The sequence below is a fragment of the Lynx canadensis genome, chromosome X (genome assembly GCF_007474595.2).
Source record: "Lynx canadensis isolate LIC74 chromosome X, mLynCan4.pri.v2, whole genome shotgun sequence".
NCBI lineage: Eukaryota > Metazoa > Chordata > Mammalia > Carnivora > Felidae > Lynx > Lynx canadensis.
Genome location: NC_044321.2, coordinates 63,551,065 through 63,576,870, shown reverse-complemented (window position 1 = coordinate 63,576,870; position 25,806 = coordinate 63,551,065). Strand labels below are relative to the sequence as shown.

Here is a 25,806-nt window from a genome sequence, read left to right as displayed (position 1 = left end):
GTGATCCTCTGCCTCTCACCCTTCTATACAACCAAGATCCCTTCCCTACTCATAACACCTGTGATCAGTTTCTCTCCTAAACTACACCTCCACACTTTCTACACTCTTCAATGTGGCTTCTTACCTCTGTTTATTTGTGGAGTTTGTTCTGTCAGTCTTCAGGTCTGTTTCTGGGGTATTTAAGATGAGTTGATAGTTATCTAGTTGTGTTCATGGGACAAGGTGAGCCTACAGTTCTCCTACTCTTCCCCTATTTTCCTTCTCAGAATTGTTTCTTAATTTCTCTTTCACTATTTGTGTATGGAAACACACCTGATTTTTGTATATTTATGTTTATGCTGTAAATTTATTGAATATATTTGTTACTTCTAATTTTTTTTCATAAAGTATTTAGGGTGTGCATTATATAATATATCCTTTGCAAATAGTGATAGTTTTACTTCTTCCTTTCTGATTTGGATGACTTTTCTTACTTAATTGCTCTGTCTAGAACTTCCAACAATATGTGGAATGAAAGTGGTGAGGTATGAATCCTTGTCTTCTTCCTTATATTACATTCCTTCTATAATACTTCATTGAGAGATTTTATTATACATGAATGTTGAATTTTGTCAAATGCTTTTTCTGCACCTATTGAGATAATTATATTATTTTAATTATTAATTTTATCCATGTGATATATCACAATGATTCATTTGTGGATGGTAAACCATCCTTGCATGCATGGAATAAATCCTACTTTACCACAGTGTATGATCCTTTAATGCATGTTCGAAGGTTGGTTTGCTAGTATTTTGTTGAGATTTTTTGCATATATGTTTATAATAGATATTGGACTATAATTATCTTGTAGTGTACTTGTCTGGTTTTGGTATCAGGGTAATGGTGGCCTTGTAAGATAATTTTGGAGTGTCACTCCTCTTGTTTTTGGAAATAGTTTGAGAAGGATTGGTAGTAATCTTTTTTCCTTTCTCTCTTTCTTTCTCTCTTTCTTTCTTCTTTCTTTCTTTCTTTCTTTCTTTCTTTCTTTCTTCTTTTTCTTTATTTAAGTATAATACAAATGTATGTAAGTTTCAGGTATATGACATATTGATTCAACAATCCCATGCAATACTCAGTGTTCATCGCAATAAATGCACTCACCACCTGTCAGCAAATGATTATTGACTATATCCATTATGTGGTACTTTTTTTTTGTGTAACTTATTTCTTTTGTAGTTGTTCTTAGTATTTTATACAATTCATCAGGTAAGGATTCTGGTCTTGAAATTTTCTTTCATTTTCTTAAATTTGGTTTCCTTATTGGTAATTGAGCTATTGAGATTTTATTTTTCTTCATGATTGAGTCTTAGTAGTATGTATGTTTCTAAGAATTTACTTATTTTTTCTATATTTTTCCAATTCATTGTTGTAGAGTTGCTTAAAATAGTCTTTTATGATCCTTTATATTTCTGAGGTATCAGTTGTAATGTCTCTTCTTTCATTTCTGATTAAATTCATTTGAGTCCTCTCTTATTTCTTATTTGAGTCCAGGTAAAGGTTTTTCTATTTTGTTTACCTTTTTATAAAAGCAGTGGCCAGTTTCATGGGTCTTTTACTTTTTTAAAAATTTTTAATGTTTATTTATTTTTGAGACAGAGAGAGACAGAGCACAAGCAGAGGAGGGGCAGGAAGAGGGAGACACAGAATCTGAAACAGGCTCCAGGCTCCGAGCTGTCAGCACAGAGCCCAATGTGGGGCTCAGACCCATGAACCACGAGATCATGACCTGAGCCAAAGTCAGATGCTCAACTGACTGAGCCACCCAGGGGTCCCATCATGGGTCTTTTCAAATGTATTTTAGTCTCTTATTTATATCTGTTCTTATTTTTGTTATTTTCTTACTTCTATTAACATTAAGCTTTGTTTCTCTTTTGTAGTTCACTGAAGTGTGAATTTTTTTGTTCATTCAACAACTTTTTCTTTCCTACTGTGCACATTTATTACTATAAACCTCTTAGAGTTGCTTTTTCTACATCCCACAAGTTTTGGTATGTTGTATTCCATTTTCATTTGTCTCAAGATTTTTTTTAAATTTCTGTCTTGTTTTCCTATTTGACCCATTGCTTTTCAGTAGCATGTTGTTTAATCTCCGTGTGTTTTTAAATTTTTATTTTTCTCTTCTAATTGATTTTTAGCTTCATATTATTGCAGTGAGTATGATGCTTGATATGACTTTAATCTTCTTTAATGTATTAAGACTTGCTTTGTGGTAAATATAAAATATATGTTTTATCCTGGAGAAAATTTCATGTGCACTTGAGAAGAAAATGTGATCTGTCAGTCTTGGATGGGATGTTCTGAAAAGGTTAAGTTTATGTAGTCTAATGTGTCATTTAAGGCCAAAACTTTCTATTAATTTTCTGTATGGATGATGTGTCATTAGATGAAAGTGGGGTATTAATTAATGTCTACTGATATTATTTTGCTATCTATTTCCCCATTTATGACTGCTAAGATTTACTTTATATATTTAGATGTCCCTATAATTAGTGCGTAAATGTTTACCAATGTTACATCCTCATATTGAATTGACCCTTTTATCATTGTATAATGACCTTATTCATCTTTCATTACAGGCTTTGTCTTAAAGTCTATGTTTTGGGTTTTTTTTAAATCAAGTTTTTATTTAAATTCTAGTTAGTTAACATATAATGCAGTATTTGTTTCAGGAGTAGAATTTAGTGGTTCGTCACTTACATATAACACCCAGTGCTCATCACAACGGTGCCCTTCTTAATAGTTATCAACCATTTAGCACATCCCTTACCCATTGTTATTGGTGTATAGAAATGCAACAGATTTCTGCACGTTGATTGCATATCCTGCAACTTTGCTGAATTCAAGCATCAGTTTTAGCATGTTGGTGGAGTCTTTCAGGTTTTCTACAGAGTATCATGTAGTCTGCAAATAGTGAAGGTTTGACTTCTTCCTTTCCAATTTGGATGTCTTTTCTTTTCTTTTTTCGTGTTTTGTTTAGTTTTGTTTTGTTTTCTGATTGCTGAGGCTAGGACATCAAGTACTATGTTAAGTAGGACTGGTGAGTTTGAATGTCCCTGTTGTGTTCTTAACTGTAGATGAAAAGCTCTCAGTTTTTCACTATTGAAGATGATAAATTTAGTATATGACCTTTATAGTGTTGAGGTATTTTCACTCTATTCCTACTTTTTTGAGGGTTTTTATCAAGACTGGATGCTGTAGTTTATCAAATGTTTTTTCTGTATTTATTGACAGGATCATATGGTTCTTTTCCATACTTTTGTTAATGTGGTGTATCATGTTGATTGATTTGCAGATATTGAGCCACCTTTGCAGCCCAGGAATAAATCCCACTTGATAATGGTGAATAATTCCTTTTATTTTATTTTATTTTATTTTATTTTATTTTATTTTTGGGACAGAGAGAGACAGAGCATGAACGGGGGAGGGGCAGAGAGAGAGGGAGACACAGAATCGGAAACAGGCTCCAGGCTCTGAGCCATCAGCCCAGAGCCTGACACGGGGCTCGAACTCACGGACCGCGAGATCGTGACCTGGCTGAAGTCGGATGCTTAACCGACTGCGCCACCCAGGCGCCCCTGAATAATTCCTTTTTTAAAGGTTTATTTATTTATCCTGAGAGAAAGAGAGAGAAAGAGACAATGAAGAGAATGAGTGGGGAGGGGCAGAGAGAAAGGGAGAGAGAGAATACCAAGCAGGATCTTCACTGTCAGTGAAGTCCCACAAAAACTGAGATGACCTGACCGAAATCAAAAGTAGATGCCTAACTGACTGAGCTACTAGATGCCCCTGAAAAAATATTTTAATATACTGTTGGATTCGACATGCTAGTATCTTGTTTAGAATTTTTGCATCTATGTTCATTGGATATTTACTTGTAATTCTCCTTTATAGTGGGGTCTTTGTCTTGTTTTGGGATCAACGTAATGCTGGTCTCATAGAATGAGTTTGAAAGCTTTCCTTCCATTTTTTAAAAAAAGTTGAGTAGAAAAGGCATTAATTATTCTTTAAATATGTAGTAGAATTCTTATGGGAAGCCATCTGGCCCTGGACTTTGTTTTTTGGGAAAGTTTTGTTTACTAATTTGATTTCTTTGCTGGTTGTGGATCTGTTCAAATGTTTCTATTTCTTCATGTTTCAGTTTTGGTAGTTTATATGTTTCTAAGAATTTTTCTGTCACTTCCAGATTGTCCAATTTGTTGGCATCTAATGTTTCATAATATTGTCTTAACATTGTATTTATGACATGTTGGTGGTGATATCACCTCTCTAATTCGTAATTTTATTAATATGGGTCCTTTCTCTTTTCCTTTTGGTAATTCTGGCTAGGGGAGTATGAATTTCAATAATTATTTAAAAGAACCTGTTCCTGGTTTCAATCATCTGTTCTACTGTGGGTTTTTTTTTTTTTCTGTATCGTTATTTCTGCTCTAATCTTAATGTTCCTCTTCTGTTGGTATTAGGATTTATATGTCGTTCCTTTTCTAGTTCCTTTAGGTATAAAGTTACAGTGTGTATTTTAGATATTTCTTGCTTCTTGAGGAAGGCCTGTATTACTATACACTTAGGTCTTATGACCACTTTTACTGCATCCCAAATGTTTTGGATAGTCGTGTTTTCATTTTCACTTGCGTCCATGTATTTTTAAAATTTCTTCTTTAGTTTTCTGGTTAACCCATTCATACTTTAGTAGGATGTTCTTTAATCTCCATGTATTTGTAGTCTTTCCATTTTTTTTCTCCTGTGGTCAACTTCAAGTTATATAGTGTTGTGGTCTGAAAATATGCATGGTATTATCTTAATCTTTTTGTATTTGTTGAGGCCTGGTTTTTGACTCAGTTTGATCTATTTTAGAGAATGTCCCATGTGCATTTGAAAAGAATGTCTACGCTGCTGCTTTAGAAGAAATGTTCTGAATATAATTGTTGGTCCATTTTGTCCAGTGGGTCATTCAAAGCCCTTGTTTCCTTGTTGGTTTCCTGCTTAGATCATCTGTACATTGCTTTAAGTGAGGAGTTAGTGTCCCCTACTATTATTGTAATATTGTCAATGAATTTCTTTATGTTTGTTATTAATTAATGTATATATTTGAGTGTCCAAGTTGGGGGCATAAATATTTATAATTGTTAGATCTTTCTGTTGGATAGAACACTTCATTATTATATAGTTCCCTTCTTCATCTCTTGTTACAGCCTTTGGTTTAAAATCTAGTTTCTCTGAGATAAGTATGGTTAGTCTGGCTTACTCTTGACATCTGTTAGCATGATAAATGGTTCTCAATCGCCTCACTTTCAGTCTATATTTGTCTTAAGGTCTAATGTGAATCTCTTGTAGGCAGCATGTGGATGATTCTTGTTGTTTTTATCCATTCTGATACCCTATGCCTATTGATTAGAGCATTTAGTCCATTTACATTCAGTGTGATTATTGAAGGATCTGAATTCAGTGCCATTGTATTACTTGTTAAGTCCCTGCTTTCAGAGATTTTTTTTCCATTCCTTTATTGTATTTGTTGTGTTTGCTCTTTATTTCACACTGAAAATGTCCTATTTAATATTTTTTTTACAGGGCTGGTTTAGTTTTCACAAAATCCTTAAGTGTTATGTGTCTAGGAAACTCTTTATCTCTCCTATTCTGAATGTTGCCTCTGTCCCTATGCTAATGAACAGGGCCGCACAATGGTTACCACTGGCTCTATTATATCTTGAGAGGTAGTGCCTCCTCTCCCAAGTCCACTTCAGGAAGGAGAACCAGCTTTTCAAGTGTGACCCAGGGGATCCTTGGACAACACTGTCCACTCCAAGGCTTATGCCCTCCTTCTCCAAAGGAGCACAACTATGTCCATCAGTCTTTTCATCAGCCATTGAGTGGACTTCTAAAACTTTAGTCTTTGAAATCTAATGGTTGTAAAAACTCATGATAATAAGCCAATCTCATTTTCCTAGTGAATGGTTTTGGGGAAGTGTTTTTCTTGTGCAATCCCCTGTGTGCTGTGCTCTCTCTCTCTCATGCTCTTTCTCCCTTTCTCTCTTTCTTTCTTTCTCTCTTTCCTCTGTCTGATCAAAACTTCCTTCCCTCTGTAAAAACTTCAATTCGTTTCTACCCCAAATAACATCTCTGCACCTCTTACTTTCCACAATGTGGCCTCTTTTCTACTCTAATTGTCCAGTTTGTTTGCTCAGTCCTCACATCAATTTCTGGGGAGTTCAGAATTATTTATATAGCTGTGGTCAAGGGAAGAGGCAAGCATAGGGTCCCCTACAACTTGGACATCTTAAGTCCTCCCCCATATTTTGCTTTGATATAAGTATAACTACCCCATCTTTCTTTTGGTTTTTACTTGCATGCAATATCCCTTTACTTTCGATCTGTGTGCCTGTGTATTTGAAATGAGTCTCTGATAGGCAAGATAGAGATGAATCTTGTTTTTTTTATCCATTAAACCATTAAATGTCCTTTGTATAATTTAGTCCATTTATATTAAAAAATATTGCTACATAGGGACTTATTGCCATTTTGTTACTTGTTTTATAGATTTTTAAAATTCCTTGTTTCTTTTTTATATTTTGCTCTCTTGCTTTGTGATTTGATCACTTTCTGTAGTGGGATGTTTAAATTCCTTTCTCTTTATTTTTTGTGTATCTACAATAGAATTTTGCTTTTTGTTACAATAAGGTTTGCATAAAGCAACCTATATTTATGTCTATTTTACATTGATAACAACTTAAGTTTGAATGCATTCTAAGGTTTTACATTTCTACACTCCCCCCCAAAATTTTGTTTTTGGTGCCACAATCTACATTTTTTACATTGTGTGTACACTAACAAGTTATTGTAAAGTGATTTTTTAACTTTTTTTTCTTCCAACCTTTATACTAGCTTTATAAGTCATTAACCCACAACTTTTACAACATTAGATAGACTGTTCTGGATTTTCCTATTCATTTGTCTTTACAATGAGCTTTATATTTTCATATGTTTTCCTGTTACTAATTACCAACCTTTTATTTCAGTTTAAATAATTTGTAAGGTAAGTATAATGGTACTTTATCTTTTGCTTGACTGGAAAACTCTATGTCTCCTAAAATTTTGAAGGACAACAAATTAGCATCTTTTCATTTGCTTACTAGCTATTTATGAATCTCATAATATGAGATATGAGATATGTCTGTTTAAATTTTTGACTTATTTTTGGGGGCTCCTGGGTGGCTTAGTCAGCTAAGCATCCAAATCTTGATTTCAACTCAGGTAATGATCTCATGGTTCATGAGATCAAGCTCTGTGTTGGTCTCTGTGTTAACAGCACAGAGCCTGCTTGGGATTCTTTCTGTCCCTCTCCTCTCTGCCCCTCCCCTACTCATTCTCTCTCTCTCTTTCTCTCCCTCTCTCTCTCCCTCTCTCACACACACAAAAAAAGCACACACACACACACACACACACACAAAACAATAAACAAATACTCTTTAAAAAATAAAAATAAATCAACATTTGACCTATTTTATTGGATTTTTAGTTTTCTTATTGTTTAGTTTAGAAATTTCTTTCTATATACTGGATACAATTCCTTGATTGGGTATGTGATTTTCCAGTATTTTCTCCAAGGTTTTGGCTTATCTTTTCAATTTCTTAAAAACTTTTGGAGAAAAGAGTACTAAAATTTTGTTGACTCTCAATCTGTCTATTTTTTGTGGATTTGCTATTTTGTTATCACATCAAAGAAATTTTCTAACCTAGGATCACAAAGGTTTTGTTCCATGCTTTGGTTTAGACATTTCAGAGTTTTAAGTGTTGCATTTAGGTCTACGTTTCATTTTGAATTAAATTTTATTTATGCTGTGAGGAATAAATTCAAGTTATTTTTTTCTTTCTTCTTTCTTTCTTTCTTTCTTTCTTTCTTTATTTTTTCTTTCTTTCTTTTTGCACGTGGATATCCAATTGTTACAGCACCATTTATAGAAAAGATCACTCTATGACTTCAGTACCATCTTTGTGTATTTGTTAAAAATTAGTTGTCCAGGGCAGCGTAGGAGGACGTTGAGCTCACAGCGTCCTGCGGATCACTTAAATTCCACCAACACCTGCCTAAATAACCCAGAAAATTGCCAGAAGACTAGCAGAACGGATCCTCTGGAGGCAAGCATACACGAGAGGTCCACGGAAGAGGGTAGGAAGGGCAGAGAGGCAGTACTGCTCCACGGACTGGCGGGAGGGAGCCAGGGAAGAGGGGCAGCCTGCAGGCAAAGCAGAGCCCCTGAGTCTGGCTGGCAAAAGCGGAGGGGCTGGATGGAGTGTGTTCTGACATCAAGCAGGACTTAACATCTGGAAGGTTATAAGTTAACAGCTCTGCTCCAAGAACGGGTGGGCTGGAGGACAACGGGAGGGAGAGTTGTGGAGCCCTGGACTACAGAGCACAGCTTGGCAGGGAACAAAGGCGCTTGTCAGTGCCATTTCCCTCGCCCATCCCCCAGCCAAAATCCCAAAGGGAACCAGTTCCTGCCAGGGAACGTGCTTGCACCACGCAAACACCGAACACTGTGCTTCTGCGGATCCATCCCTCTGGCAGATCTGACTCCCTCCTGGTGCTACAGGACCCCACCAGAAGTAGATCTCCAAAGGAAAAGCGAGCTGAGCCTGCCCCCCGGCCCCCGCCCCTGTGCACCTTGCCAATCTACACCGGCAAATACACCAGATCCCCAGCACCACAAGCCTGGCAGTGTACAAGTAGCCCAGAGGGGCCACACAACCCCACAGTGAATCCCGCCCCTAGGAGAGGGGAGGAGAAGGCACACAACAGTCTGACAGTGGCCCCACGGTGGGCTGGTGGCAGACATCAGGTCTGACTGCGGCCCCGCCCACCAATGCAAGTTATTCAAGACAGCACAGGGGAAGGGCCCTGCAGTCCAGCACCACTCCAGGGACTATCCAAAATGATGAAATGGAAGAATTCCCCTCACAAAAACGTCCTGGAAATAATGACAGCTAATGAACTGATCAAAAACGATTTAAACAATATAACAGAAAGGGAATTTAGAACAATAGTCATAAAATTAATCACTGGGCTTGAAAACAGTCTAAAGGACAGCAGAGAATCTCTTGCTACAGAGATCAAGGTACTAAGGAACAGCCAGGAGGAGCTAAAAAATGCTATTAATGAACTGCAAAATAAAATGGAGACAACTACTTCTCGGATTCAAGAGGCAGAGGAGAGAATAGGTGAACTAGTAGATAACATTATGGAAAAAGAAGAAGCTGAGAAAAAGATAAAAAAATCCATGAGTATGAGGGGAAAATTAGAGAACTAAGTGATGCACTAAACAGAAATAATCTGTGCATTATTGGTATTCCAGAGGAGGAAGAGAGAGGGAAAGGTGCTGAAGGGGTACTTGAAGAAATAATAGCTGAGAACTTCCCGGATCTGGGGAAGGAAAAAGGCATTGAAATCCAAGAGGCACAGAGAACTCCCTTCAGACGGAACTTGAATCGATCTTCTGTACGACATATCATAGTGAAACTGGCAAAATACAAGGATAAAGAGAAAATTCTGAAAGCAGCTAGGGATTAACATGCTCTAACATATGAAGGGAGACCTATAAGACTCGTGACTGATCTCTCTACTGAAACTTGGCAGGCCAGAAAGGAATGGCAGGAGATCTTCAATGTGATGAACAGAAAAAATATGCAGCAAAAAATCCTTTATCCAGCAAGTTTGACATTTAGAAAAGAAAGAGATAAAGGTCTTCCCAAGTAAACAAAAACTGAAGGAATTCATCAACACTAAACCAGCCCTACAAGAGGTCCTAAGGGGGATCCTGTGAGACAAAGTACCAGAGACATCGCTACAAGCATGAAAATTACGGACATCACAATGATGCTAAACCCATATCTTTCTATAATAGCACTGAATGTAAATGGACTAAATGTGCCAACCAAAAGACATAGGGTATCAGAATGGATAAAAAAAACCAAGACCCATCTATTTGCTGTCTACAAGAGACTCATTTTCGACTTGAGGACACCTTCAGATTGAGAGTGAGGGGATGGAGAACTATTTATCATGTCACTGGAAGTCAAAAGAAAGCTGGAGTAGCCATACTTATCTCAGACAAACTAGACTTTAAATTAAAGGCTGTAACAAGAGATGAAGAAGGGCATTATATAATAATCACAGGGTCTATCCATCAGGAAGAGCTAACAATTATAAATGTCTATGCGCTGAATACAGGAGCCCCCAAATATATAAAACAATTACTCACAAACATAAGCAACCTTATTGATAAGAATGTGGTAATTGCAGGGGACTTTAATACTCCACTAGAGAAATGGATAGACCATCTAGACACATGGTCAATAAAGAAACAAGGGACCTGAATCATACATTGGATCAGATGGACTTGACAGATCTATTTAGAACTCTGCATCCCAAAGCAACAGAATATACTTTCTTCTCGAGTGCGCATGGCATCTTCTCCAAGATAGATCACATACTGGGTCACAAAACAGCCCTTCATAAGTATACAAGAATTGCAATCATACCATGCATACTTTCAGACCACAGTACCATGAAGTTTGAAATCAACCACAGAAAAAAGTCTGGAAAACCTCCAAAAGCATGGAGGTTAAAGAACACCCTACTAACGAATGAGTGGGTCAACCAGGCAATTAGAGAATAAATTAAAAATATATGGAAACAAATGAAAATGAAAATACAGCAATCCAAACGCTTTGGGATGCAGCGAAGGCAGTCCTGGGAGGAAAATACATTGCAATCCAGGCCTATCTCAAGAAACAAGAAAAATCCCAAAAACAAAATCTAACAGCACACCTAAAGGAAATAGAAGCAGAACAGCAAAGGCAGCCTAAACCCAGCAGAAGAAGAGAAATAATAAAATCAGAGCAGAAATAAACAATATAGAATCTAAAAAAACCGTAGAGCAGATCAACGAAACCAAGAGTTGGTTTTTTGAAAAAATAAACAAAATTGATAAACCTCTAGCCAGGCTTCTCAAAAATAAAAGGGAGATGACCCAAATAGATAAAATCATGAATGAAAATGGAATTATTACAACCAATCCCTCAGAGATACAAACAATTATCAGGGAATACTATGAAAAATTATATGCCAACAAATTAGACAACCTGGAAGAATTGGACAAATTCCTGAACACCCACATGCTTCCAAAACTCAATCAGGAGGAAATAGAAAGCTTGAACAGACCCATAACCAGCGAAGAAATTGAATCAGTCATCAAAAATCTCCCAACAAATAAGAGTCCAGGACCAGATGGCTTCCCAGGGGAGTTCTACCAGACGTTTAAAGCAGAGATAATACCTATCTTCTCAAGCTATTCCAAAAAATAGAAAAGGAAGGAAAACTTCCAGACTCACTCTATGAAGCCAGCATTACTTTGATTCCTAAACCAGACAGAGACCCAGTAAAAAAAGAGAACTACAGGCCAATATCCCTGATGAATATGGATGCAAAAATTCTCAATAAGATACAAGCAAATGGATTCAGCAGCATATAAAAAGTTTTATTCACCATGATCATGTGGGATTCATTCCTGGGATGCAGGGCTGGTTCAACATTCGCAAATCAATCGTGATACATCACATTAATAAAAGAAAAGAGAAGAACCATATGATCCTGTCAATTGATGCAGAAAAGGCCTTTGACAAAATCCAGAACCCTTTCTTAATAAAAACCCTCGAGAAAGTCGGAATAGAAGGAACATACTTAAAGATCATAAAAGCCATTTATGAAAAGCCCACAGCTAACATCATCCTCAATGGGGAAAAACTGAGAGCTTTTTCCCTGAGATCAGGAACACGACAGGGATGTCCACTCTCACCGCTGTTGCTTAACATAGTGTTGGAAGTTCTAGCATCAGCAATCAGACAACAAAAGGACATCAAAGGCATCCAAATTGGCGAAGATGTAGTCAAGCTTTCACTTTTTGCAGATGACATGATATTATACATGGAAAATCCGATAGACTCCACCAAAAGTCTGCTAGAACTGATACATGAATTCAGCAAAGTCGCAGGATACAAAATCAATGTACAGAAATCAGTTGCATTCTTATACACTAATAATGAAGCAACAGAAGGACAGATAAAGAAACTGATCCCATTCACAATTGCACCAAGAAGCATAAATACCTAGGGATAAATCTAACCAAAGATCTAAAATATCTGTATGCTGAAAACTATGGAAAGCTTATAAAGGAAATTGAGGAAAGGTATAAAGAAATGGAAAAACATTCCATGCCCATGGATTGCAAGAATAAATATTGTTAAAATGTCAATACTACCCAAAGCTATCTACACATTCAATGCAATCCCAATCAAAATTGCACCAGCATTCTTTTCGAAACTAGAACAAGCCATCCTAAAATTCATATGGAACCAGAAAAGGCCCCGAATAGCTCAAGTAATTTTGAAGAAGAAGACCAAAGCAGGAGGCATCACAATCCCAGACTTTAGCCTCTACCTCAAAGCTGTCATCATCAAGACAGCATGGTATTGGTACAAAAGCAGACACATAGACGAATGGAATAGAATAGAAACCCCAGAACTAGACCCACAAACGTATGGCCAATAATCTTTGACAAAGCAGGAAAGAACATCCAATGGAAAAAAGACAGTCTCTTTAACAAATGGTGCTGGGAGAACTGGACAGCAACATGCAGAAGGTTGAAACTAGACCACTTTCTCACACCATTCACAAAAATAAACTCAAAATGGATAAAGGACCTGAATGTGAGACAGGAAACCATCAAAACCCTAGAGGAGAAAGCAGGAAAAGACCTCTCTGACCTCAGCTGTAGCAATTTCTTTCTTGACACATCCCCAAAGGCAAGGGAATTAAAACCAAAAATGAACTACTGGGACCTTATGAAGATAAAAAGCTTCTGCACAGCAAAGGAAACAATCAACAAAACTAAAAGGCAACACAAGGGATGGGAAAAGATATTTGCAAATGACGTATCAGATAAAGGGCTAGTGTCCAAAATCTATAAAGAACTCACCAAACTCCACACCCGAAAAACAAATAACCCAGTGAAGAAATGGGCAGAAAACATGAATAGACACTTCTCTAGGGAAGACATCCAAATCGCCAACAGGCACATGAAAAGATGCTCAACGTCACTCCTCATCAGGGAAATACAAATCAAAACCACACTCAGATATCACCTCACGCCAGAGTGGCCAAAATGAAGAAATCAGGAGACTGTAGATGCTGGCGAGGATGTGGAGAAATGGGAACCCTCTTGCACTGTTGGTGGGCATGAAATTGGCTCAGCCCCTTGGAAAACAGTGTGGAGGTTCCTCAGAAAATTAAAAATAGCCCTACCGTATGACCCAGCAATAGCACTGCTAGGAATTTACCCAAGGGATACAGGAGTACTGATGCATAGGGGCACTTGTACCCCAATGTTTATAGCAGCACGCTCAGCAATAGCCAAATTATGGAAAGAGCCTAAATGTCCATCAAATGATGAATGGATAAAGAAATTGTGGTTTATATACACAATGGAGTACTACGTGTATGAATTTTTCAAGACTTGTGAAACTGTATACTAAAGCATGCATTTTGCTAAATGAAGAACATAAGAAGAAAAAAAAATAAAGTGCATTGTCTTTTGTCCAACAGCTTTTCTGCATCAATTAAGATGATTATGTGACTTTTTCCCTCCACTGAATTAATCTAATGTATTAAATAAATTAATTTTTTCATATCAAATTACTATTGCATTCTAAAATAAAATCCACATTGCAATGACATATCATCTAGTATGCTACTGTATTTGGTCTGCTAGTGCTTTCTTGGAGGTATTTGTACCTATCTATATTCATAAGGAAAATTGGTTTATAATTTTCTATTCTTTTGATGTATTTGTTTGATATCCAGATACATCTCGAAGAGTAAGTTGGAAAGTGTTCCTTCTTTTTTTAATTTTTGGAATAATTTGGAAGAAATTGGTGTTAATTCTTTAAAAATTTTGGTAGAACTTGGGGTGCCTGGGTGGCTCAATCAGTTAAGCATCCCACTCTTGATCTCAACTCAGGTCATGATCTCAGGGTTTCATGGGTTCGAGCCCCACATCAGGCTCTGTTCTGGCAGCGCTGAGCCTGCTTGGGATTCTGTCTGTCTGTCTGTCTCTCTCTCTCTCTTTGCCCCTCCCCAATTCGTGCTGTCTCTGTATCTCCCAAAATAAGATAAAATTGATAAAAAAAATTTGGTAGAACTTAATAGTGAAGTCTACATGGATTATGGTTTTTCTTTGTTGTGAGGTATTTGTTGATTTCATTCCTGTATGTATATATGTCTTTTTAATATTTTCTATTATTTCTCCATTTAATTTTGATAGTATATGTGTTTTTAGGAATTTGTCCATTTTATCAAGGTTATAAAATTTGTTAACATAAAATTGTTTATATTATTGTATTATAATTATTTTTGTTTCTGTAATCTGTTAATGTCCTTTTTATTTCTGATTTTAGTAAATTTAGTATTCCCTTTTGTGTGTTACCCATCTACTTAAAAGTGTGCCAATTTGGTCAATTACTTTCAATGAAATATTTTAAATTTTATTTATTCTTGGGGCGCCTGGGTGGCTCAGTCGGTTAAGCATCTGACTTCAGCTCAGGTCGTGATCTCACGGTTTGTGTGTTCGAGCCCCGCGTCAGGCTCTGTGCTGACAGCTCAGAACCTGGAGCCTGCTTCAGGTTCTGTGTCTCCTTCTCTCTATGCCCCTCCCCCATTCATGCTCTTTCTCTGTCTCAAAAATAAATAAACATTAAAAAATTAAAAAAATATATTTATTCTTTACATTGTTTATTTCATTCATCTTTTCTCTGATTCTTATTACTTTCAGAATTCTGCTAGTTTTAAGTTTGACTAGCTTTTCTCTTTCCAGGTCCAGATGTTGTAAAGTTAGATTAGTTGGGTTAATGATTTGGGATTTTTTTTTCTTTACTGTAAGCATTTATAATTGTACATTTCCTCTGAGAAATGCTCCCACTGAATCTCATAGGTTTTGGTATATTGTGTGTTAGTTTTAATTTCTTGTAAATGCTTCTAATTTCCCTTGTCATTCTTCTTTGACCCATTGATTATTTAAGAATAATTTGTGGGGGCACCTAGGTGACTCAGTCTGTTAAACCTCCGACTTCACCTCAGGTTATGATCTCACAGTTCATGGGTTTGAGCCCCATGTTGGACTCTGTGGTGACAGCTCAGAGCCTAGAGCCTGCTTCACATTCTGTGTCTCCCTCTCTCTCTGCCCCTCCTCCACTCATGCTCTCTTTCTCTCTCAAAAACAAATAAACATTAAAAAATTAAAAAGAGTATAATTTCCACATATTTGTGAACTTTTTACTTTTCATTTTTTAAGTTTATTTATTTATTTTGAGAGAAAGAGAAACAGAGTACAAGCAGAGGAGGGGTAGTGAGAGAGGGAGAGGAAATCTTAAGGAGGCCTTACACTCTCAGTGCACAGCCCAATGTAGGGCTTGAACCCATGAACTGTGAGATCATGACCTGAGATGAAATCAAGAATTGGACGCTTAACCAACTGAGCCAACCAGGCGCTCCTTCGCTTTTCCATTTTTCAAAATGATTTCTAGTTTCAATCCATTTTGGTCAGAGAAGATACTTGTACAATATAATCCTTTAGATTTATTGAGACTTGTAGCCTAAGATGTGATCTATCTATGGGAATATTTAATGTACAATGCTGGTGTTCTGCATATATTTGTTGAGTATCATGTTTTTCTTGTACTCTATTTTGTTATTGGTCTTACTGTTATAGCCATAACTGAAACACAATACTGTAGGCACCTACCATTACTATCTATTTCTCCATTCAGATCTTTCCATTTTTACTTCATATATCATGGAGTACTGTTGTTGCATACATGTTTATAGATGTTATATGTTATTGATTGATATCAATATATAATATTCTTTTTTCTCTTGTAAAGTTTTGTGACTTAATGAAAGTCCATTTTTTTTCCTGATATTAGCTTAGCCACCTTATCTCTATTTTGATTACTATTAGCATGAAATATATTTTTCCAACATTTCATTTTTGACTTGTCCTTGAATCAGAATTGAATTTATTTAGTCAGAACAGAGTTATCATGTTTGTAAAAATCAATTCTTCTTATAAATTATATTGTTTTTTATTAATTAATTAATTTATTTTATTTTTTGAACTTTTAAAAAACTTGCGTAGAGTTGACACACCATGTTATATGAATTTCAGGTGCACAACATAGGGATTTGACCAGCTTGCTTATGTATCATGCTATATTCACCACAAACATAGATACTGTGTCATTACATCACTATTACAATACTACTGACCATATTCCCTATGCTGTGTCTTTTATTCCCATGAGTTATTCATTCAATAACCACAACCCTGTATCCCCCTCTCCCCTTCAGCCATTCTTCCCAACCCCCCAACACCCTCCACTCTGACAACCTTCAGCTTGTTCTTTGTATTTATAGGTTTGATTTTGTGTTTTTCTTTATATATTTTTTTAGATTCAACTTATGAGAGGAATTATATGGTGTTTGTCTTTCACAGTCTGACTTATTTCACTTAGCATAATACCTTCTAGGTCCATCCATTTTGTCTCAAATGGCACAATGTCATCCTTTTTTCTGGTTGCATAATATTCCATTGTGTATGTACGTATGTATGTATCACATCTTCCTTATCTAATCATATATTGATGAAAACTTGGGTTGCTCCCATATCTTCACTATTATAAATAATTCTGCAATAAACATAGGTGTGCATATGTCATTTTGAATTAGCTCCTTTAGTTTCTTTCCATAAATATTCAACAGTGGAATTATTGGATCATGTGGTATTTATATATTTGATATTTTTAGGACCTGCCATTCTACACTCTCCACAATGGCTGTTTGTATTTACATATCGATCAATAGTTGATGATGGTTCCTTTTTCTTTACATCTTTGCGAATACTTGGTATTTCTTGTCATTTTGATTTTAGCTATTCTAACTGGTGTAATGTGGTATCTCATTGTGGTTTTGATTTGCATTTCCTGATGACTACTGATGTTGAGAATCTTTTCACGTATCTGTTGACCATCTGTATGTCTTCTTTAGAAAAGTCTCTATTCAGTTTCCTGCCCATTTTTTAATCAGATTTCTTGTGGTTTTTTGGTGTTGACTTGTATAAGTTCTTTGAATATTTTCTATATTAACCCCATATTAGATATATTATTTTAAAATATCTTCTCCCATTCGGCAGATTATCTTTTTGTTTTGTTGATAGTTTCTTTTGCTGTGCAAAACCTTTTTATTTTGAAGTAGTGCCAATACTTTGTTATTGCTTTTGTTTCCCTTTTAGGACACATATCTAGAAAAAGTTGCTGTGGCCAATGTCAGAGAAATTACTGCCTGTGTTCTTTTCTGGAATTTTTAGTTTCATGTCTCACATTTAGGTATATAACCCATTTTGAGTTTATTTTTGTAAATGGTATAAGAAATTGATCCAATTTCATTCTTTTAAATGTAGCTCTCCAGTTTTCCCAGCACCATTTATTGATGAGACTGTCTTTTCCCCATTGTGTATTTTTGCCTCCTTTGTCATAGATTAATTGGACATATAAATGTGGGTTAATTTCTGGAGTCTTTATTCTGTTCTATTGATCTATGTTCCTATTTTTGTGCCAGTACCATACCATTTTGCTTACTACATCTTTATAGTGTATCTTGAAATCTAGTGTTGTGATACCTGTAGTTTTTTTTTTTTTTTCTTGCTTGAGATTGCTTTGGTTATTCAGGGTCTTCTTCTGTTGTATCATAAAGATTTTAGTATTATTTGTTCTAGTTCTATGAAGAAGGTATTGGTGTTTTAATAGAGATTGCATTGAATCTGTAGGTTGCTTTGGGTAATATGGACATTTTAACAATATTAATTCTTCCAATCCATGAGCATTGATATCTTTCCATTTGTTTCTGTCACCATCAATCTCCTTCATCAATATTTTATAGTTTTCAAAATACAGATCACCTCTTTGGTTAAATTTATTCTTAGGTATGTTATTTTTTGTGCAATTGTAAATAATGTATTTTTTTAATTTCTCTTTCTGATACTTCATTATTAGTGCACAGAAAAGCTATCAATTTCTGGTTATTAAAGTTATGCCCTGACATGCTAATGAAGTAATTTATTTTAGTAGTTTCTTGGTAGAGTCCTTATGGTTTTCTATGTACAGTATCATGTCTTCTGCAAATAGTGATAGTTTAACTTATTTTCCAATATGGATGGCTCTTATTTCTTTTTCTTGTCATATTGCTGTGGCTAAAACTTATAGTACCATGTTGAATAAAAGTAGTAAGAGTGGAAATCCTTGTCTTGCTCCCAATCTTAGAGGGAGAACACTCAGTTTTTCACTTTTCAGTGTGCTAATAACTGTGAACTTTTCATATATGGACTTTATTATGTTGAGGTAGGTTTCCTCCAACCTTAATTTTGGTGAGAGTTGTTATCATGACAGATGTTGAATTTTGTCCAATGCTTTTTCTCAATCTACTGAGAAGATCATATGATTTTTATAATTTTTCTGATATATTGTGTGCTTCTGAGTTGCAAATAAGGAGCCACGATTTTATCTCTAGAATAAAGTCCACCTGATTGTGGTGAATAGAATGATCTATTTAGTGTATTGTTGTACATGATTTGCTAGTATTCTTTTGAGAATTTTTTCATCTATGTTCATCAGGCATATTAGCTTGTACTCTTCTCTTTTTTTATAATGTCTTGGTCTAGTTTTGGTACCAGGGTAATGCAGGTTTTGTAAACTGCATAGGAAAGCTTTCTTTTCTAATTTTTGGAATAGTTTGAAAATAAATATTAAATCTTTAAATGACTGGTAGAATCCACCTGTGAATTCATCTTCTCCTAGACTTTTATTTCTTTATAGATTCAATTTTATTACTTGTAATCTGTATGTTCAGATTTTCTACTTTCTCCGGGTTGGTTTTTGAAGATTACTACATATTTAGCCATTTATTCTAGGTTTTTCAGTTTTTTTGAATATGATTTTTTTTGCACTTTTGTCTTACAATCCTTGCTAATCCTGTGATATCAGGATTGTCTTCAATCCTGTCTCATTTCTGATTGTCTATAGTTTGGTAATTTTTTTTCTTAATGAGTCTGGCTAAAGGTTTTTCAAATTTATTTATCTTTTAAAAGAATCAGCTTCTGATTTCATTGTTTTTTTTCTACCTTTTTTCAGTCTCTGTGGCATTTATTTCTGCTCTGATTTTTATTATTTTCTCTTTTCTACTCACTTTGGGTTTTTATTGTCCTTTTTCCCCTAGTTATTTTAGGTGTAATGTTAGATCATTTATTTGAGCTTCTTCTTGTTTCTTGAGGCATCCCTGCATTGCTATGCACTTTCCTTTTTGGACAACTTTTATTATGTTCCAAAGATTTTTGACCAGTTTGTTTTCATTTTCATTTGTGTCCAGGTATTTTTTAATTTTTTCTTTGATTGCTTTGTTGACCCATTAACTATTTATTATCATTTTGTTTACTCTCCACATGTTTGTGTTTTTTCCAGTCTTTTTCTTATGAATTATCTCTAGTTTCATACTGTTGTGATCAGAAAAGATGCATGGTATGATTTAAATATTCTCAAATTTATGGGGCGCCTGGGTGGCGCAGTCGGTTAAGCGTCCGACTTCAGCCAGGTCACGATCTCGCGGTCCGTGAGTTCGAGCCCCGCGTCGGGCTCTGGGCTGATGGCTCAGAGCCTGGAGCCTGTTTCTGATTCTGTGTCTCCCTCTCTCTCTGCCCCTCCCCCGTTCATGCTCTGTCTCTCTCTGTCCCAAAAATAAATGTTGGAAAAAAAAATAAAAAATTAAAAAAAAAATAAAAAATAAATATTCTCAAATTTATTGAGGTTTGTTTTATGGCCTATTACGTGATGCATTCTGGAGAATGTTCCAAGTGCATTTGAAAAGTATGTGAATTCTGGGATTTTTGGGTGAAATTTTCTGTATATATCTGTTATGTCCATGTGGTCCAATGTGTAATTCAAAGACATTGTTTCTTTGTTGATTTTCTTCCTGGATGATCTATCTATTTCTGTAAGTGAAGTGTTAAAGTCCCCTATTTTTCTTGCATAACCAACAATTTCTCTATGTCCATTAACATTTGCTTTATATATTTAGGCACTCCTGTGTTAGGTGCATAGATATGTACAATTGTCATACCCTCTTGTAAGATTGATCACTTGGCCACAGAATGTGCTTTGGGGTGAAGTCTTGAGACAAAGAAATCACCACCACCATCTCATCTATATTGTTCACCAGGCCTTGGACACAAAAGGAACTTTGGATTAATATGGGATTGCCCTAAGTAGAATCACCCAGAAGCAGAAAATCTGGAGAAAGGACCACCCATTTGGCTTTGTTGCTGTCTCAACAAAAAATCCCAATGGCACAATAAACCTCATGAACTAGGAGTATGCCATTACAGAAAGAGACTCCATTGGAAAGAGGCTTGTTTAAACTACAGATGCGTTTAGTTTAAACTTCACCTCCCTCAATGCAAATTTGAACTATCACTGTTTTACCCCAACTTGGACCCATCAGACACTGTGCCTGTCCATCTTTAAAGACATAGACTGTAGGCAAGCCATCATGATTAAGCAGATATTAAGAACACAAGACCTTCTAAATGAACAAATATCCCAGACCCAACTCAAGCAGAAGCCTACAGGATTTACTGCCAAAACAGAGTGCAGTATGAGAAGGTTTGAACACAAGCCAAGAAGTTTGCACCTTCATAAGTGGTGACCATGTGGCATCATAAGAAGGAAAGGATTGGTTTGGAGAGAATTTGTGCACAACAGTTTTGCAAATTTAACATTGCTCTGTTCAATTACAATTACCTGGGGGGAGAACTGGGAGTACACAATTTTCCATTTCCACCACTGGTACACAGTTCTTGATTCACTGAAGTGCCTGGTTTTTCACACAGGATCTCTTCCTTAAGTCTTTTGTATATTTGATTGTGATGTAAAACTTGTTTTCATTTTAATATTGATGTCAGTATTTAAAAGCTGTATCATTATAAACTTTTATACAATAAGCCCCCTTGAACTAGATTCCTTTAATTGCAAATTCAGGAATGCTTCACACCAATTAAAGCTGCACTTAGCCTCCAGCTGGCCTCTGACCTGCTTCATTCTCCTCTGAATTTGGGTTATGTTACTTATGAACCTCAGATCCAAAGTCAGCTGACCTCTAATTTCTGCAACACTTCCTTTGTTTTTATATGGAATTTGCCTGTGTTGCAGTTTAAACTATATATATTTTTAAAATATTGAGGCACTTGGGTGGCTCAGTTGAGCATCTGACTCTTGATTTTGGCTCAGGTCATGATTCCAGGGTTGTGGGATCAGGCTCTGCATCTGGCTTTGTGCTGAGTGTGGAACCTACTTGGGATTCTTTCTTTGTCTCAACCTCTGCCTCTAACCCCAACTTGTGTTTTCTCTTTCTCTCTCTAAAGTAATAAAATAAAAAATAAAAAAAAACATATATTGATCAATTTATCATCATATCATCTTTGTCTCATTATGGTCTATTTTTTTCATTCTTTGTTTTGAAGTCTATTTTATCTTATATATGTATGTATATCTTATATAAGCTTTTTTTGCTTTCATATGCATGGTGAATATTTTTCTAGCCCTTCGCTTTCAGTCTGAATGTGTTTTTAGGTCTGAGGTGAGTTTCTTCTAGGTATCATATAGATGGGACGTCTTTATTATCCATTTCACTATCCCATATATGTTGGTCAGAGCATTTATATCATTTACATTTAAAATAATTATCAATGAGTGTATCCTTACTGTCATTTTATTGTTTTCTGGCTGTTATTGTAGTTATTCTCAATTCATTTTTTTCCCTTGCTCTCTTTCTTTGTGATTGATGAGTTTCTATGGCATTATCTTTGGCCTTCTCCCTTTATTTTTTGTGCATATGTCATAGATTTTGAGTGTATGTTTACCAAGATGTTCATCTGAATCAAGATGATATCTGAATGAAATTAGTAGTCTATACTAATTTGATAGCAATTTAAGTTCAAACACATTCTAAATAAAATAAAAAAGATAATTTTCTTTCTTTTTCTTTCTGTCTTCATTTATTACTCCTTTTTGTGTTTTATGTATGTTATCATTTTTTTTACATCTTTTTATTCATAATCTTCAACATCATACTGGGAATTCTAGCAAATATAATTGGAGAAGAGAAAGAAATAAAAATTATACAGATTTGTAATGGAGAAATAAAACTGCCTTTGACAGTCAACAATGTGGAAAAAAACTCAACAAGAATCTGGAACTAATAAGCAGTTATTTCAAGTTTGCAAGGTTCAAGGTTGATATACAAAAGAGAATCATTTTTATATGCTGACAATTATAAGTGGAATTTGAAATTAAATACATAATAATATTTACTTTAACACTTCCCAAAATGAAATTCTTATGTATAAATATAATAAAAAATGTAAAAGATCTATAAAAGGAAAATTACAATACTCTGATGGAAGAACAAAACGCTAAGTAAATTAGGGAGATATTCATGTTTATGGATAGGGAGACACCATGTTGTCAGTTATTCCTATTCAACAAAATCCCAATCAAAATCCCAACATTTATTTTGTGGATATTGACACACTGATTCTAAGATTAATATGAAGAGTTAAATGATTCAGAATAAACACAATATTGCAGGGAAAGAACAAATAAGAAGACTGACACTACATTACTTTAAGCTTACCCTAAAGACACAATAATTAATACAGTATAGCATTATCTGATGAAGAGAGAAATAAATCACTAGAACAGAATAAGGAGCTGAGAAATAGACCTACATAATTACAGTGAACTCATTTTTGACAAAGGACCAAAGAAGTACAATGGAATAATGATAGTCATTTCAACAAACGGTGCTGGAACAACTGGAAATACACACACACACACACATTGATAAGAATCCAAATACAGACCTTACATATTTCCCAAAATTAACTCAAGATGGATAATAGGCCTAAATACAAAATATAAAACTATAGCACTCCTAGAAGATAAAACAGTAGAAAACCCAGGTGACTTTGTGTATGGTGGTGACTTTTTGGATAAGCACCAAATACACAGTCCATAAAGCAAATAATTGATAGGTTAGACTTAATTTAATTTAAAAACCTCTGATTTATGAAATACAATTAAGAAAAACAAATGAGAACACAAGCCACAAAATGGGAGAAAACATTTGCAAAAGACACATCTGATGAAGGATTGTTATCCAAAATATATAAAAAAATCATTTAAAAATTCAACAAATAAATGAATACCCTGATTAAAAAATGAGCCAGTCCTTAACAGACACCTCAATAAAAAAGAGAGGTGACAAATAAGTGTATAAAAAGATGTTCCACATCATATGTGATCAATTAAATACCAATTAAAACAACAATGGAAGAGGGAGGAGTTAAGATGGTGGAGTAGTAAAGGGACCCTGGGTTTGTCTCCTCCCTCAATCACAGAGCAACATCAAACCTTTATGAACAACTGGGAAATCAATCTCAAGATTAACAGAATAATCTGAATAATTTTAGAGAGAGAAAAAGGCAGGTATGCGGTGCACAAAGGTGAATTGGAGAGAAGAGCTGCAGTGTCACAGAGGGAAGAGAGCTGTTTTTGCAGAGAGGGTGATGACGGAGAGAAACAGTGCATCAGAGTTTGTGAAAGAAAGCACTCTCTCTGAAAGCAGCTAAAGAGAAAGAGTGAAAACATGTACAGGGACTGCACGAGAAAATTGTTCCCCAAAACCACTGATGAGAGAAAAATAAGAGGGCTTCAATGTCAGACTTTTATAAAGAGCAGAGCACAGAGTCTGAAGTTCCAGAGGTCATTCCCTGATGGTGCTTCAGAAAAGAGGCAAAGTGGAGCCAGGGAGTAAGCAGCACGATTTGAAGATCCCCTGGGTCACAGGAAAAGTGGTTCCCCTGCTTAGAGTGCATTTGGTATAGGTGATATGTCCTCTCTGCAGGCAAAAAACCTGGCAGTGCCATCAAGCCACCATGTTCAATTGTATAGGTTAAAAACATGCCAGCTAAGGGCAGCAACCCCTTACTCCAGGTGTGTGTTGTGATTTACCATAAACTCTGAGGTGCTATAGCTACATGGTAGCACTATTTATTGGGACAAGCTGGCCCCAGCAACAGTAAGATGACACCCGCCCCCAGAGGATCAATGCAGGTCAGAGCAACAGGGGTGTCTGAAGTGTGAGGCTTTGAAATACAGCTCTGCCTTAGATAAGACTCTGGACAGAGGTGACACCTGGTAGGCAAATTGAACACAAGAAGAAGGCAGAGAGCTGACAGAAAGGGAGATGTAAGAAAGGTAAGTGTTTGTAAGGATGCAAACTTCAAGCTGTAGAGACTACAGAGCTGGGTGAAACCATTTTCATCATTAGCCCACCAACACTGATCAACACCAGTGACCTAAACAGTGCCATCAAGTGGAGAATGGAGCTATTACACCAAAGGCCACTCTCTTGTGCCCTACAGGCTCATCTCCACTAGTGCAAATTGGCCTGAGAATCAGAATAGCAGGCCGCTTCCCCAGAGACCAGCACAATCCCTACAAGGAGCTTAATATAACAACCATAGACTGCTGCAAAGTTTCAGCTGTAGGAGACCTAAAGACACTGGTACATTGAAAGTGAAGGGATGGAGAATCATTTATCATGCTAATGAAGGTCACAAGAAAGCTGGAGTAGCCATACTTATATCGGACAAACTACATATTAAAACAAAGACTGTAACAGATGAAGGATGGCATTATATTATAATTAAGGGGTATATCCATCAAGAAGATCTAACAATTGTAAACATTTGTGTCCCCAACTTCGAAGTATCCAAATATAAAAATCAATTATTCACAAACATAAAGAAACTCATTGATAATAATACAATAATAGTAGGGGACTTTAATCATCTAAGCAGAAAATCAACAAAGAAACAATGGCTTTGAATGACACACTGGACCAGATGGACTTAACAGATATATTGAGAACATTTCATCCTAAAGAAGCACAATACACATTCTTTTTAGTGCACATGGAATATTCGCCAGAATAAATCATGTACTGGGTCAAAATATCAGCCCTCAATAAGTACAAGAAGATCAAGATCATACCATGCATATTTTCAGATCACAACACTATGAAAGTTGAAGTCAACAAGAAAAAAAAAAGAAAGCCCTCAAATACATGGAGGTTAAAGAACGTCTTACTAAAGAATGAATGAGTTAACCAGGAAATCACAGAAGAAATGAAAAATTTACAGTGAAGCAAATGAAAATGAAAACCTGACAGTCCAAAACTTTTGGGATGCAGCAAAGGCAGTCGTAAGAAGGAAGTATATTGCAATTCAGGCCTATCGCAAGGAACAATAAAGGTCTCAAATACACAACCTAGCCTTCCCCTAAAGGATCTAGAAAAGTAACAGCAAACAAAGCCTAAATCCAGCAGGAGAAGGGAAATAACAAAGGTTAGAGCAGAAATAAATGGTATAGGAACAACAACAACAACAAGAACACAGTAGAACAGATCAAGAAAACTAAGGTCTGGTTCTTTGAAAGAATTAAACTTGATAAACCCCTAGCCAGACTTATCAAAAAGGAAAGGGAAAGGACCCAAAT

The 25,806-nt window shown here is 35.8% G+C and overlaps 1 pseudogene; it reads left to right on the top strand.

The window, feature by feature from the left end:
- Positions 1-20,886, top strand: part of LOC115506807 — a 47,579-nt pseudogene extending 26,693 nt beyond the window's left edge.
- Positions 20,887-25,806: the final 4,920 nt, after the last annotated feature.